Below are 13,451 nucleotides of genomic sequence, written 5' to 3'. Positions count from 1 at the left end.
GACAGTCAAACACACACACACACATACACACACATGCACACACGTAAAAAATATTGTTGACTGAATGAATCGATCAGAGGACCAGTGATGGCAACCCTGGGAAGAATAGCAGTTCTATTGTCAGAAAATAGATAAGGAATCGGCTAGGGTGGAGATTAGGTTTGTACACGTTTCATTTTAGATGATAACAAAGGAGCCAAGTGGAAAGTTTCGATAGGCATCTGGAGATATAAGAATGGAGTGAACTGGAAAGGGTTATAAGCATAGATTTGAGTTTTCCTTAACCATCTGTTAATGTACTCAATCACTCATCCACTAATGTACATGTCTCTTCATCCACCCATCTATGAATCCATTTATTCATTCATGGATTTAGATCACAGACTTTTGAGTAAACCATGAGCCAAACCCTGGGTTCCAGGGATACGTGACCAATGGACAGTGTCTGTCCTCAAAGAGTGTAAGTCTGGAGGGAATTGGGAGAGTAGTGGACATAAAGTAATAACAGTCTGTAGTAAGCACTGCTATGAGGTAGCCACAAGTGTACCTTGTGAGTGAAAGTGAACAATTTAATCTTGAGGGCATGCCAAAAATTAGGAACGATTGGAGAGGAGGAGGTGACAAGAGCTGACAAGCAAAGGAAGAGGTGTGTCAGGGTGGTAAAGGGAGAAAGAGGAGAGAAATTATATCATAGTAGAAGAAACTTAGGCTTTAGAGTCCGAGTGACCACACTTTGAATCCCAGCCCTACTTCTTACCAAGTGGGTAATTTTGGAGAAATGATTTATCCTCTCTGAGCCTCAATTTTCTCCCTGGAAAATAGATGCCAACCCCAAAGCCACACAGAGTAGATCCTGCCAGATACATAGTAGGCACTCATGGATAATGGCTGAATGGTGGTGATGGGGGTGGGGGTGGGGATGGTGGTAACTGGAAGACAGTTTAGAAAACTCACTTCTTGTTTGTTGAGCAGTATCTGACTTAGATTTCTTGAGACCTTGCCCCTGGAATTGAAGAAGCCACATGAAGTTTCGGTGGAGGGTGGAAGAGGGCCAAGTTTGTGCTGCCATCTTTTGCAGGCTGACTGCCGTTTGGATGGAGGCTGGATACCAGCCATCTGCTTTCTGTAAGGAAAATGCATTAGCCACAATCCATTTGCTGGATTTGCTGACTCAAAATCTTTCACGATGACCGCTGAAATTAAGTACCTACCTTTCTTTTTTTTCTATTTTAAAAGATATGCCTTCCTGCTGTGCTTAAATAGTAGGGTCAAGTGCAATGGTTAGGGGAAGTAGTGTTTAGTTAGAATCAATATTCTCTTGGTGAATATGGGGGACTGTGGCTTGGAACTTGGTGGAGAGGATTCACATTCTGCCTTCCACCCCTCTGGAGTGGCGGAGCACTCCAGGTGGGTAAGGGAAAACAGAACCTGGCAGGAAAATATAAATATTTCTGTCAAGCAGGCCTTCAAGGGTGATAGTGGCACCTGCTTAAAGTCCCCAGAACTGTGCCCAATATCTATCAGCTATGTGGTAAATAGACCTCCCATCCCCTTTCTCCTATAGGATTGGCATCCTGATGCCCTGGTGTCAAGGTCCTAAAGAGGGAAGGAAGCCAGGACATGGGTGGCCAAACTCCATGACTGGTGAGATTGTGGGTTCAGAAATGGCTGGAGAGAAGGCAACTCCTCTCTGTCAAGTGCCTACAGACTGCCAAGCATTATGCTAGTGGCTTCATGTTTGATCCTCACGATAGCCCATGAGTTAGTACTATTCAACTCATTTTGCAGATGAGGAAACGAGTGACTTGCCCCCAATCATGGAACTAATTCAAGATGGAGCCAACATATGAACCCACGCCTTTCTGAACCCAAAGCCTCCACTCCTCATGATACAGCCCTATGAGGTTGGAACGCTGGGGAAATGAAAAGGGGACTGAGCTGTGGGAGAACCAACAGCTCTGATCTCTTGCCACTTAGTCAGCTCAGGGCTTTAAGTCATTCAAGGAGCCAAACTTCAAGAGAGCTAGGTCTGAGCCAGAACTTACAGAGTGAGGGCAAGGTGGGCAGGAGAGTGCAACGTGGAGGTGGCCATGGGGGCAGGGGGATTGCTCAGAATTTCCTGACCTCCTCCTCCCTCAGAGTCTCTTCTTGTTCTCACTCTTTGGCACAATAGGGGTGGCCTTGATGCCCGTGTATGTGAGCTGCTGGAAGCCCCCGGACCCCAGCCACCCAGCTCTGCTGTGAGCTGAGCCCTCCCTTTGCAGAGAGCCAAGGATATTTTAATGGTCTCATGGCTTCATGGCTTGGGGCCCATGAGCTTTTTTTAAGAGCTTACACAAATATAGAATAGTTAAGCCCTGGGAAGAAAACTACACTGGCTCCAAAACGTGAGCAGAAAAACAGCAACATCAGAATGAACAAATGTTTCATTAAAATGTCTGCAAGTGCAGTATTAATGCCAACTAGTCATGGGTGACCCAAACCAATTCTTGTTTCGTTATAATAAGTATAGTTAAGTTCAAGTTACAAAACAAAAGGAGTGGCTTACTCTTCACCAAACTCGAAATTACAAAAATCCTTTTCAAAACATTTATGGCAGTAAATGGTATTTGATGCAAGAGAAGTTTACTATGCTTGTCGTGATGAGAATGGGTCTCTAGTCGCTGAATGCCTTAGAAGGACTCTGCCGGCCCTACAGTGCAGGGTCTCTTTGGGTCACAGGGCTGGCCACAGAGGAGGGAAGCTGCAGCTGGTCTCTTGGCGGAACTGGGGATCACGATCCAGTAGGCAGGGACGTAGATGGGGGCGGGGGGGCGGCATCTGCCATCAGCAGCTGTGGTCTTTTAGGTAATACTGGAGAAGGACAGCTGATGGGCAGCACATAGCGGCCCCAAACACCCGTCTGTATCTGCTCTTCTGGAGCGGGTAAGCAACGCGCTCAACATGGGTTCTAACAGCGCCCTCTGGTGGCGGCTGTGTGTGTGTGTGTGTGTGTGTGTGTGTGTGTGTGGAGAAGCGGCTGGCTGGGGCCCTCCTGGAGGCAGAGAGACCAGGGAGGAGGCCGTAGCTGGGTCCAGTGAAGAGGTGATGGGAGTCTGGGCTGCACCGGGGCCAGTGGAGACAGAGGGAAGAAGATGGACTTGAGAGATGTGCCTAAGGTAGAAATGGCAAGACTTCCGGAATAACCGGATGCGGAAAGAAGGAGAAGGAAGAGTTCTGGTAACTCCAGAGTCCCGGAGGGGTTGGCGGTGGTGCCAGTGCTAGCCAGGAAATGCGGGAGGAGCAAGCGTTTGGTAGATATCTGCTGATGGCAATTCACATCATGCAAACTTACTAGGCTTGAAGGGGCGTGTGGTATGTCCACAGGAAACCATCCAGGGTGCAAAGTGACACGCTGGCTTCACGAGGTGGGCCCCAAGTGAAGGCGCAGATGAGGGCACCCACCCAGACAGAGCATGTTTATTTCACCAGAGGACCTTTCACCTTGGGCTTTCTCCTAACACACCACCCATTCATTCCACGCACAAAGCCTCTGCTGATGTTCACAGTCTGGCAGAGAATGAGGCGTGAATGAAGGAAGCTGAGCTGTGTGGTGGCAGGGTCCCCATCGCGAGTGCTGTGGGTCTCTGCTTCAGCCTGATGGGTGTGGGAGGGGCCGTAGCAGGCCCCCTGGTGGAAGTGACGTCTGAACTGAGTCTGGAAGTCTGGGAGGGGGGTACATATGGAAGGCATTCTAGCAGAGAGAGGAGCAGGCTAGCTCATGGAGCCCAGATTATTAGCTGAGGGTTTTGCTGTGGCTGTTCAGGGGAGTAAGAGAAAAGAAAGGGTTCAGAACCAAGACTTACTGAACCCCGACAAGGGGCTGTGTTAGTTTTCTAACACTACTGGAGCAAATGACCACAAATTTGGTGGCTTAAAACGACACAAGTGTATTCTCTCACAGCTCTGGAGGTCAGAAGTCTGAAATTAGTCTCACTGGGCTAACAGCAGGGCATTGATCGACAAGATTCGCTCCTTCTGAGGCCCGAGGGGGGATCTGCTATCTTGCTTTTTCAGCTCCTTGTGGCTGTCCGTGTCCTGGGGCTCGTGAACCTCCCTCCATGTTCCAGGTTCACTCTAGCCTGTGCCTCAATCATCACCTCTCCTCCTGTGACTCTCACCCCTGCGTCCCTCATATAAGGACCTCTGTGATCATGTCGGGCCCACTTACATAATACAGAACAATCCAGGATAATCACAAACTCTTCGATAATCACACCTGAATAGTCCTTTTTGCCACGTTCACGGTTTCTAGTGCTGACAATGTGGACATCTTTGGGGGCCATTAATTCAGCCTGTAGGTGCCCAAAACATACGTCATCACCAGGGCACAGAGAGCCACACTTAGACCCTGGGAGCCTGTTTGATCCAAGACCCAGGCTTTTAGTTCCTACCCCTGGCTGACTCCACTGCAAGTCCCATGTGGAATCTGGCCACTGCCCCTGAGCTCAGAGATTACTTACTTTCTAATTAAATTGTATTCCCACAATTAGGCAAACAGGGGTGGGGACTGTAGGGTTGAACACAGCTAAATGGGCTCTTCTCAGAGCAAAACTCACAGCAGGACTTCTCAGAGCCTTTATCATGTTGTGTACTCTGACTCTCCAAATTCAACTCATCACGAAGCTTTTCTGAGATAGCAACGTTATCTCAGAACACAGTTTGGGCAGTGCTGCATAGACCAGGCTACTTCCTGGGGTGTCAAAGAAGGTGTTATTTAAACCAAGAGGAGACAACAATACAAAGGCTGGGGAGTGAACATTCCAGGCAGAAGGGACAGTGTGAATAGAGGCCCCCAGGTGGGAGGGGATGGCATATTTAAGGAAGTGAAAGAACAAAAGGAGAGTAGTATGGCTAAATCACAGGCACACGGATGGAGAAGAGGAGAAGTTTGGCAGGAGAAGCTACCAGAAAGACCAGATCACACAGGTACTTGTGGGTCATGGTGAAGAGTTTGGAAGGTATCATGTAGGTGTTATGCATGGAATTTGCATAATAAACACAATAACAACACTGTTTGAAGATTTGACTATAAGAGGCCAGAGGGTAAGTCTTGCTCCCAGTGAGCAGAGCAGTGGCTGATAAACAGAACAGGAGCACCTGCCGACCATTTGCTGAGTGAAGAAAACAGTAAGAGGAGGAGGAACATCAGTACAGAGGCTACCGTAGTAGGGCCTGCAGATGATGGTCTGGGAGATGGAGAATGGACGTGGGACAGGTAAGGGGGATGGGTTTTGGAACTAGATGCGACAGGAGTTGCTGATGGGTTGAAGGGAGGGCATAGATAAGGGAGGAATCTAGAAGGTCTCCTGGGTTTCTGCCTCAAACAACTGGGCAGATGATGTGCCATTTTCTGTGCAGGGGGAAACTGGCAGAGGCTAAGGGATATGGTATGGGGGGGCGGGGCAAGAGACCCAGGAGTCTGCTCTTGAACGTGCCAGGTATGAGATGCCTTTGGGATACGTGGGCACGGACGTCAGGCTGACAGTCTGGAGCCCAGAAGAGAGGTACAGGTGGAAGTGGCAGCCATGTCATGAGCCAGGTCACCCAGGGAGAGTAGGAATGAAAGGAGAAGAGGGCCGGGACCGATGTGGGTCCATAACGGTCTTAAAGCCAACAAAAACCAACAAAAACCAAACCAGCCAAACAAGGTCATGTTAGTGTGGTGAGCTGGAGAAGTCTGTTTCAGCTCCCTGGGTTTGCTTCTTCCTCTGTAAAATGAGATGATAATTCTTCCTCATAGGACCATACCCCAGAGCCCCGGACACACAAGGAGGGGCTCAACAGATGACAAAGCCCCAGGATGGCCCCGATTTCTCCGTTCTGACAAGACCGGAAAAGAGACAGACTTAGCTCTTCTCCAGCCGAAGCCAGCAGAAATAGGTCCCTTAGCCATCTCGATGAGTTAGTCCCCCTCAGAGCTTTGCCGATTCTCCAGGCTTCTCCAGAGCACTGGCCAGCAGGGCCCTGCCCTAGAAGGGAAGTCCATGCTGCATGCAGCTCCTCAGAATGACCACCGGAGGGAGCACCTCCTCAAGGCTGGTGCTTGCTGACTCTCTCTTCCTCTCCCCTCCCACCCCCCCCCCCCCCCCCCGCAACTCCCTCTCCTCCTCTCCCTCCCTTTCCCTCTTCTGTAGCTTTCATGAGAATTTCCCTCTCATCTTCTCTGTGCCAGACTCTGTCTTCCATGTTGAGGACACAGAATTCCTGAGCCTGAGAATTTCATGGAATGGAGAGTGTGATGTAGGGGCTCTGAAGTAAGAAAGGCCCAAACGGAACCTTCATGCTGCTTCCTGAGGGCTCTGAGATCTCAGGCAGGTCCCTGCACCGCTCAGAGCTGTGATGACACCTGCAACTGCGTTGGAGGGTTGTGAGGATTATGTAAAATGTCAGTTTTCATATGTGTGAACTAGCAATACCAAATAGCACCTACCTTGTAGTGCTGTCTTGAGAATTCAATGAAACAATACATATAGATCTCTTACTTCACAGTTGGCACTCAAAAAATGCTAGCTCTTTAGTAAGTATTAATATTAGGACAACTCAGAGTAGGCCCTTAGTGTCAATTCTTTCTCTTATACGTCTAGCCCCAGCTCTACTTTACATATGTAGAAAGTGAGGCCCACAGAGGGTCTGTGCTTCCTCAAAGTCACCTAGGCAATGAGGCACAAGGCGGGGACCACTCCACGTCTTTCTTCTGGGACAAGCATAAAGCCAGCAGCAAGAGGCCACCAGGATGGCAGAGCAGACAGGGCCTTGTCCACCCAGGTGGGAACTCAGCACCTAGCAGCTGATGGAGTCCTCTGCACAGCACCCACTTGTAGCAATTAAGCTCTGGTCTCAGGTCCATTTGGTTATTTCTAGTTAGACAATTCAGCCCGTTGGCTGAGAGCTCTGAGGCATTTAAGGCCTTTTACCAAGTGGCCCTAATTTAACTTCTAATTCCATGCTTGTCACCCTCCCTTCCCTCAACACTTGATGTTTCAGATACTTTCATTCATTCATTCATTCATTCTATAAATATATGAGTGTCTACCATATGCCAAACCAAGGAGGGCTTGCTACTCACAGGCTTGAAAGAGCAAGGGGAGGGAGCTACCACTGGAGCCTGGGGGAGTGGTTATAAGGAGTGGGTCACCTGTCTGGAGCTAAGACCTTTAGTGGAGGGATGCAGCCAACCCATGGAGACCCAGAGGGAGGGAATGGAAGGAAGCCCCTTTGTTGATGATGAACATAGGGGACCAAGGGAGTGTGTGTCTCAAAGATAGGCAGGTTGCCGTACTGAGAGCCTAGTGTGAAAATTTACAGAGAGGTGGAAACAATAAGAAAGAGTGAAGTGGAAATACTAGAATGAAAAAAAACATACATGAAGTGCTTTTCTGAGTGCATCAGAAGACTCCATACATCGAAAGAAAGGATCAATGAACTTGAAGATAGGTCAATAGGAAATTACCCAAACTGAAACACAAAGAAATAAAGGATTAAAAACAAATGAACAAACAAACAGAAGAGAGCCTTCAAGAGCTGTACAATATCAGTCCAACATCCATGTAATTGAAATCCCAGGAGAAGAAATAACAGACCAGAACAACTATGTGAACAGATAGGCTGACCATTTTCTAAAGACGATGAAAGATATGAAATCATAAATCCAAGAACATAGAGAATCTCAACAGAATAATTTTTTAAAAATCTAGACACCTTATATTAAAACGGCTAAAAACCAAAGGTAAAGTGAAAATATTAAAGGCAGGCAGGGGAAAAGATACATTACATACAGAGGAACAAAGATAAGAATTACATCTTTAAAGAGCTAAGAAAGAAAAAAAAAATGTCAACCCAAAATTCTATAACCAGTGAAAACAGCCTTCAAAATTAAAAAAAAAAACAAACAGATTTTGTAGACAAACAAAAGCCAGGAAATTAATTCCCAGCAGACTTGTGCTATAAGAAACATTAAAGGAAGTTCTCCAGGCAAAAGGAATATGATACTGACAAAAGCTTGGGTTCACACAAAGAAAGAACTCCAGAAATGGTAAAAATGAAGGCAAATAGAAAATACTTTCAGGGCTCTCTGGGTCCACAGTCCTATCATTTGCAAGGAATAGACTTATCCCATTTCTCCCTAATTCTTGTGCCTCTTACTGTTTTCTCTTCTCTAACTGCTTTGTCTAGTGCCTCCAGTACAACGTTGACAAGTAGAGGGCCTCTCTGGTTTATTGCTGACCTTAGTGGAAATGTCCCTAGTATTTCTCCATTAAGTAAAATTCTAGCTTTAGGAGCAAAGTATATATTTTATGATACTAAAAAGACACTTACCAATTCATTCTATGGCGAGTTATATTAAGGGCTTTTTCAGCATCTATGGAGATAATCACATGATTTTCTTCTTAAATCTATTAATCTGTTATATTATATTAATGATTTCCCTAATCCCAACCTGTTCATGGTAATGTGATGGAATGTTTTCTAATATTTTCTAATATTTCTAATATTTTCTTTAAATACTTGGCATTAATATTCATAAGCAATTCAGTAAGTCTGTAGTTCCCTTTTTTGCATACTGCTTTCTTTAAAAAATTTTTTTTTCAATGTTTATTTATTTTTGAAGAAAAGAGAAACAGAGTGTGAGCATGGGAGGGGCAGAGAGAGAGGGAGACACAGAATCCAAAATGGGCTCCAGGCTCTGAGCTGTCAGCACAGATCCCAAAATGGGGCTTGAACTCACAAACCATGAGATCATGACTTGAGCTGAAGTCAGTTGCTTAACCAACTGAGCCACCCAGGCATCCCTGCATACTGCTTTCTAAAAAATTGCTTAAATATCCATGTTATACTTACTATATAAGAAAAAAATTGGAAGTTTTTTTTTTTTTAAAGGTTTGAAACAATCTATGGAGTATTGGGACTATCTGGTCCCTAAAGATTTGGCAAATTTCTCCTGTGAAACCATCAGAATGCGGAGTGTTTCGTGAGGAAATTCCTTGATAATTTTCTCTGTTTCTTTTATGGAAATTAATCTATTTACTCGTTCTATCTTTATTTAGGTCAGTTTGGTAAATTACATTTCCCCAGGAAAGTATCAATTTCATCCAAGAATGCAAATTTATTTGCAATGAAGTTTGCACCATAGTTTCCTTTGAATTTCAAAATTTATTCTGTTCAATTATCTCTCCACTGTCCTTTCTCATTTTGTGCTTGTGTGGCTTATCCCTTTTCCTCTTGATTACATCAACTGGTAGTTTATTTCATTGATTTCTTTAGAAAACAAAAATTTTAATTTATTAATTAGACCTATTCTTTCTCTAATCTCTATTTCATTAATTTCTGCTTTTACCTTTATTTTCTGCCTTGTGTTTTCTTTTGGGTGTCTCTATTGCTATTTTACTAGATATTATGACCCGAGAACTTAATCCAGTTTTTCTTTCTTTCATTTTTATTCACATATGCGTTTGTTCAAAATGAACTGTGAGTTCAACATTTTATGAACTGCAACGTTTTACAAGAGATTGTTTGGAACTTGTTAAGATAATTTGAAAATGTATATGGATGAGTGAAGGGGTGATCATAGCCTGGACAATTTTTTTTTTTAATGTTTATTTATTTTTGAGAGAGAGCACAAGTGGGTCAGGGGCAGAAAGAGGGGGAGACAGAGGATCTGAAGCGGGCTCTGTGCTGACAGCAGAGAGCCCAATGTGGGGCTCGAACTCACAAACCCGAGATCATGGCCTGAGCCAAAATCAAGAGTCAGATGCTTAACTGACTGAGCCACCCAGGCACCCCTAGCCTGGACACTTCTAAGATAGAAAAGCAAGAAGGAGACTCATGCTCCCAGAGATGAGAACTAACAGTTAACATGGTGTGGCACTGGCTGAGATGGATTCATTTATCGACGGGAGAGAACCAAAGCCCTGAGTCAGACCCGGAATGCTGTGGTACACACGACAGAGGTGATGCACTATACCATCGAGGAAAGGGGGGAGTGCTCAAAAAATGGAACTGCAAAAGACGATCATCTATATGTTAAAAACCAAAAGTGGAACCTGACTCATACTGTGTAAGAATCCAGATGAATTAAGAACTTACACATGCAAAAGAAAACTTGAAATTCTTGGTAGGAGATACAGAGAGGAAGAGGTTTCCCAAATCACACCAAGCAATGTCCGTGGAATAAAAGACAGATAAGCACGGCTATTTTACAATTAAAAATGTTTGTTCATCAAATGACACTTTAAAAGACAAGCTAAATGTTGGGAGAAGAGATTCACGATATAGGCAACCAATAAAGGACTAGTAGCGTAAGTGCCTAATTTAAATTCAGACAAAACCCCCAAACAGTGCTGTAGAGAAATGGGCAAAAATTAAGAATGAGCTGTTTAAGGTGACTCGGTGGCTCAGTCGGTGGGGCGACCAACTCTTGATTTCAGTTCAGGTCACAATCTCACCAGTTGTGAGATGGAGCCTCACGTTGGGCTCTGTGCTGACAACACAGAGCCTGCTTGGGATTCTCCCTCTCCCTCTCTCTCTCTGCCCCTCACCTGGTCACATGCATGCTCCCCCTCACCCTCATTCTCTCTTCTCAAAAATAAATAAATAAACTTAAAGAAAAAAGAGCTTTTCCCAGAAGAGGAAAAGCCTACGAATAAAGGCATGTTTACCATTAGTGATCAGGAAATGCAAATCAAGACCACAACAAGATATCGCTTCACAACCCTAGCAGAAAATAATAATAATAATAAGTCTATTCGTACAAGGCTCAGAGAGGGTCTGCATCTATGAGATCTCTCACATATTCCCAGACTGTAAACGCATGCAATATTTTGGAAAATGGTTTGGCTCTACTCCCAAGCTTGAGTGTTCACAGACTCTTTGGCCCAGCCATCCCTCTGGCTGTGCTGAGACTGTGGGAGGGTCAACCTGCATAGAGACAGAGGGACCAATAAGAAAGCTGGCGTCAGGGAGCCTGGGTGTCTCAGCCGGGTAAGCATCTGCTCTTGATTTCAACTCAGGTCCTGATCTCATTGTTCCTAGGTTTGAGCCCTGTGTTGGGCTCTGTGCTGACAACATGGAGCCTGCTTGCAAATCTCTCTCTCTCTCTCTCTCTCTCTCTCTCTCTCTCTCTCTCTCAAAATAAATAAACTAAAAAAAAAAGTCGGTGTCAGGTCGATCAAAGAGGCTGGCTGTGGGCGTGTAAAGCAGGTTTCTAATACAAGGCATACTGAAATCAACAAAAGACTACAACAAGAACTGCACAGAAAACAAAATCCAAATGGCCAATAAGCATATTACAATGTACTCAACCTTATTTGGCATTACAAAAATCCTATAACCTCTATGAAGTCCCTCCACTCACTCACTACAGTGGTTAAAAGGTTGAGGAGGATGTGAAGCAAGCAAGCATGTGGGGCTGTAGGAGAGGAGGTCTATACAACTGCCTTGGAAAACTAGTTGGCTTTATACCAGGAGACCCGGCATTCTATTCCCATGCACACATTCCACAGAAATATACACCAATGTGCACCAAAAGACAGGTACAAAAATACCCACACTACTGTACGAGATATAGAACAGTTGCTAAGAGAATAGATCCCAAGAGTCTTTATCACAAAAAAAAATTGTTTTCTTTCTGTTGTGTCTGTATGAGGGGATGGTTGATAATTAATCCTGTTGTGCTAATCATTTCACAATATATGTCAATCAAATCATCAGGCTGTGTACCTTAAACTTATACAATGATGCATAGCAGGTGTTTCTCAATAAAACTGGGTTGGAGGGGCGGAGACTGTCCAGAGCAGTACAACTCATCATATTCAGAAAACAGGTGACAATCTGAATGCCTCTCGGCAGTAAACTGGATAAATTGTGGCATACGCACCCAGTAAATCCTATATGGCCATGGGAACAAACATACTACAAATGCAATCTGGGGCCAAAGAAGGCAGTCCCCAAAGAGTATATCCTGTAAGATTCACTTTTCATGAAGTTCAAAGTGAGATAAGGACCGTGGTGGCCTACAGGGAGGAGGAGAGTGGCTGGCCAGGGTGCTGATCGTGTTCCACTTTTTTGCTCAGAGTGGTAGTTCCGCAAGCGTGTTCACTTTGTGAAGGCATGTCACTCTGCCCAGGATCTGTGCATTTTACTGTACGTTTGATACACTTCAATTCAAAATGCAGGAGAGATTTAGGAGAATTGACCAATGGATGTGGATGGAGGGGGAGAGAACGAGTCTGGTGTGACTAAGGTTTTAGCATGAGGAGCCAAGTTCGTGGAGTTATCCTTTACTGAGATGGCAAAGAGGAGAGGAGAGGTTGGCGGGGGCAGGTAAGGAGAATTCAAGTTCAGTTTTAGACGTTCTATGATGGAGGCATCTGGCAGGCTCTCAAGTGAAGATGTCAAGTAGCCACCTAGATATTCAAGTCTGGAGCCCCAGGGGGAGAGCAGAGCTAGAGACGGAGATCTGAAAGCCTTCATTGTAAAGGTAGAATACAAGGCCACGAGGGTGGATGAGATCTCCAAGGGAGAGAGCGTAGAGAGGAGAGAGAAGGTCCAAGGACTGTGGGGGCAGGAAGGTGCTGAAACATGTCATCCGGTAAAGGATGAGAGCCACAAAGGAGACAAAGGAGCAGCCAGAGAGGCAGGAAGGAAACCAGGAGAGTGTGCCATCTACAGGCCAGGTGATTTCAAGGAGGAGGGAGTAATCAACCGTGTCTCAGTCTGCTGATGGGGTAAGAAGAGATCTGAGAATTGACCCTAGACTTAGCAACATGGAGGCCATTAGTGGACTTCTGTCGAGGACAGTTCCAGGGAATGGTGGCGTCTGAAGTATGGGGCGGACAGAGAGGGGGGCGAAGGTGTGGCCCGCAGACAGCTCTCCCAAGAGTTGTGCTGTGCAGGCAAGCTGAGAAATGAGGCAGAGGGGGAGGAGATGGTGGGGCCAAGGAATTTTTAGGTGAGCGCTATGACTGCACGTTTGTAGCGGGCGAGCCGTGGACATGACAGGAGAGAGAGGGGAGATAATTTCTGGAGCCAGCTCATCGGATACAGGAGGACAGGATTGCATTATTCTGCTTGGGGCAATCACCTTCCAAGTGAAGGGTAAGATTCGAACAAGCAGAGAGAAATCAGCAGCAGATAAGGCCCTGCCTGAGGAGGCAACTATCCTGGATAAGGCTGACACACTTCCTTTTTTTTTCCCCTCCCTTTAGCTAGACCCAGGGCAGGTGGATTCAAAGGTTTCTCCTCGGAAACAAGTCCTGGCCAGAGGCCTTGAGGCTGGGTGGGGTTGGGAAGGGCACACCCCTCCTCCCACCCCCCTACAAATGCTTACGCAACCTCCAGTGGCAACAAAAACCAGCCGGTGTCTCAGATACGACAGCAGTGCTCAGAGAAGCCTCTGGAGCCGGCGGAGGAGC

The 13,451-nt window shown here is 45.8% G+C and overlaps 1 protein-coding gene across 11 annotated transcripts in view; it reads right to left on the bottom strand.

Annotated features, from left to right (window-relative positions):
- MAP6 (microtubule associated protein 6) overlaps positions 1–13,451 on the bottom strand; it is a 159,447-nt gene that overhangs the window by 94,275 nt on the left and 51,721 nt on the right. For 4 of the 11 annotated variants that reach the window (XM_042959106.1, XM_042959104.1, XM_042959115.1 and 1 more), the window contains exons 1-2: positions 13,367–13,431; positions 955–1,123 (exon numbers count right to left, since the gene is read on the bottom strand). The gene's annotated coding sequence lies outside the window, so the exon portion shown is untranslated. Of the gene's footprint in view, positions 1–954; positions 1,124–4,258; positions 4,278–8,358; positions 8,402–13,366; positions 13,445–13,451 lie in introns of those variants that run through there. The other 7 variants (XM_042959105.1, XM_042959112.1, XM_042959107.1 and 4 more) reach the window with 6 other exon arrangements.

Source organism: Panthera tigris, chromosome D1, assembly GCF_018350195.1.
Source record: "Panthera tigris isolate Pti1 chromosome D1, P.tigris_Pti1_mat1.1, whole genome shotgun sequence".
In the NCBI taxonomy this organism is placed as follows: domain Eukaryota; kingdom Metazoa; phylum Chordata; class Mammalia; order Carnivora; family Felidae; genus Panthera; species Panthera tigris.
Note: the sequence above shows the minus strand (reverse complement) of the source record. Positions and strands in the feature narration are given on the sequence as shown.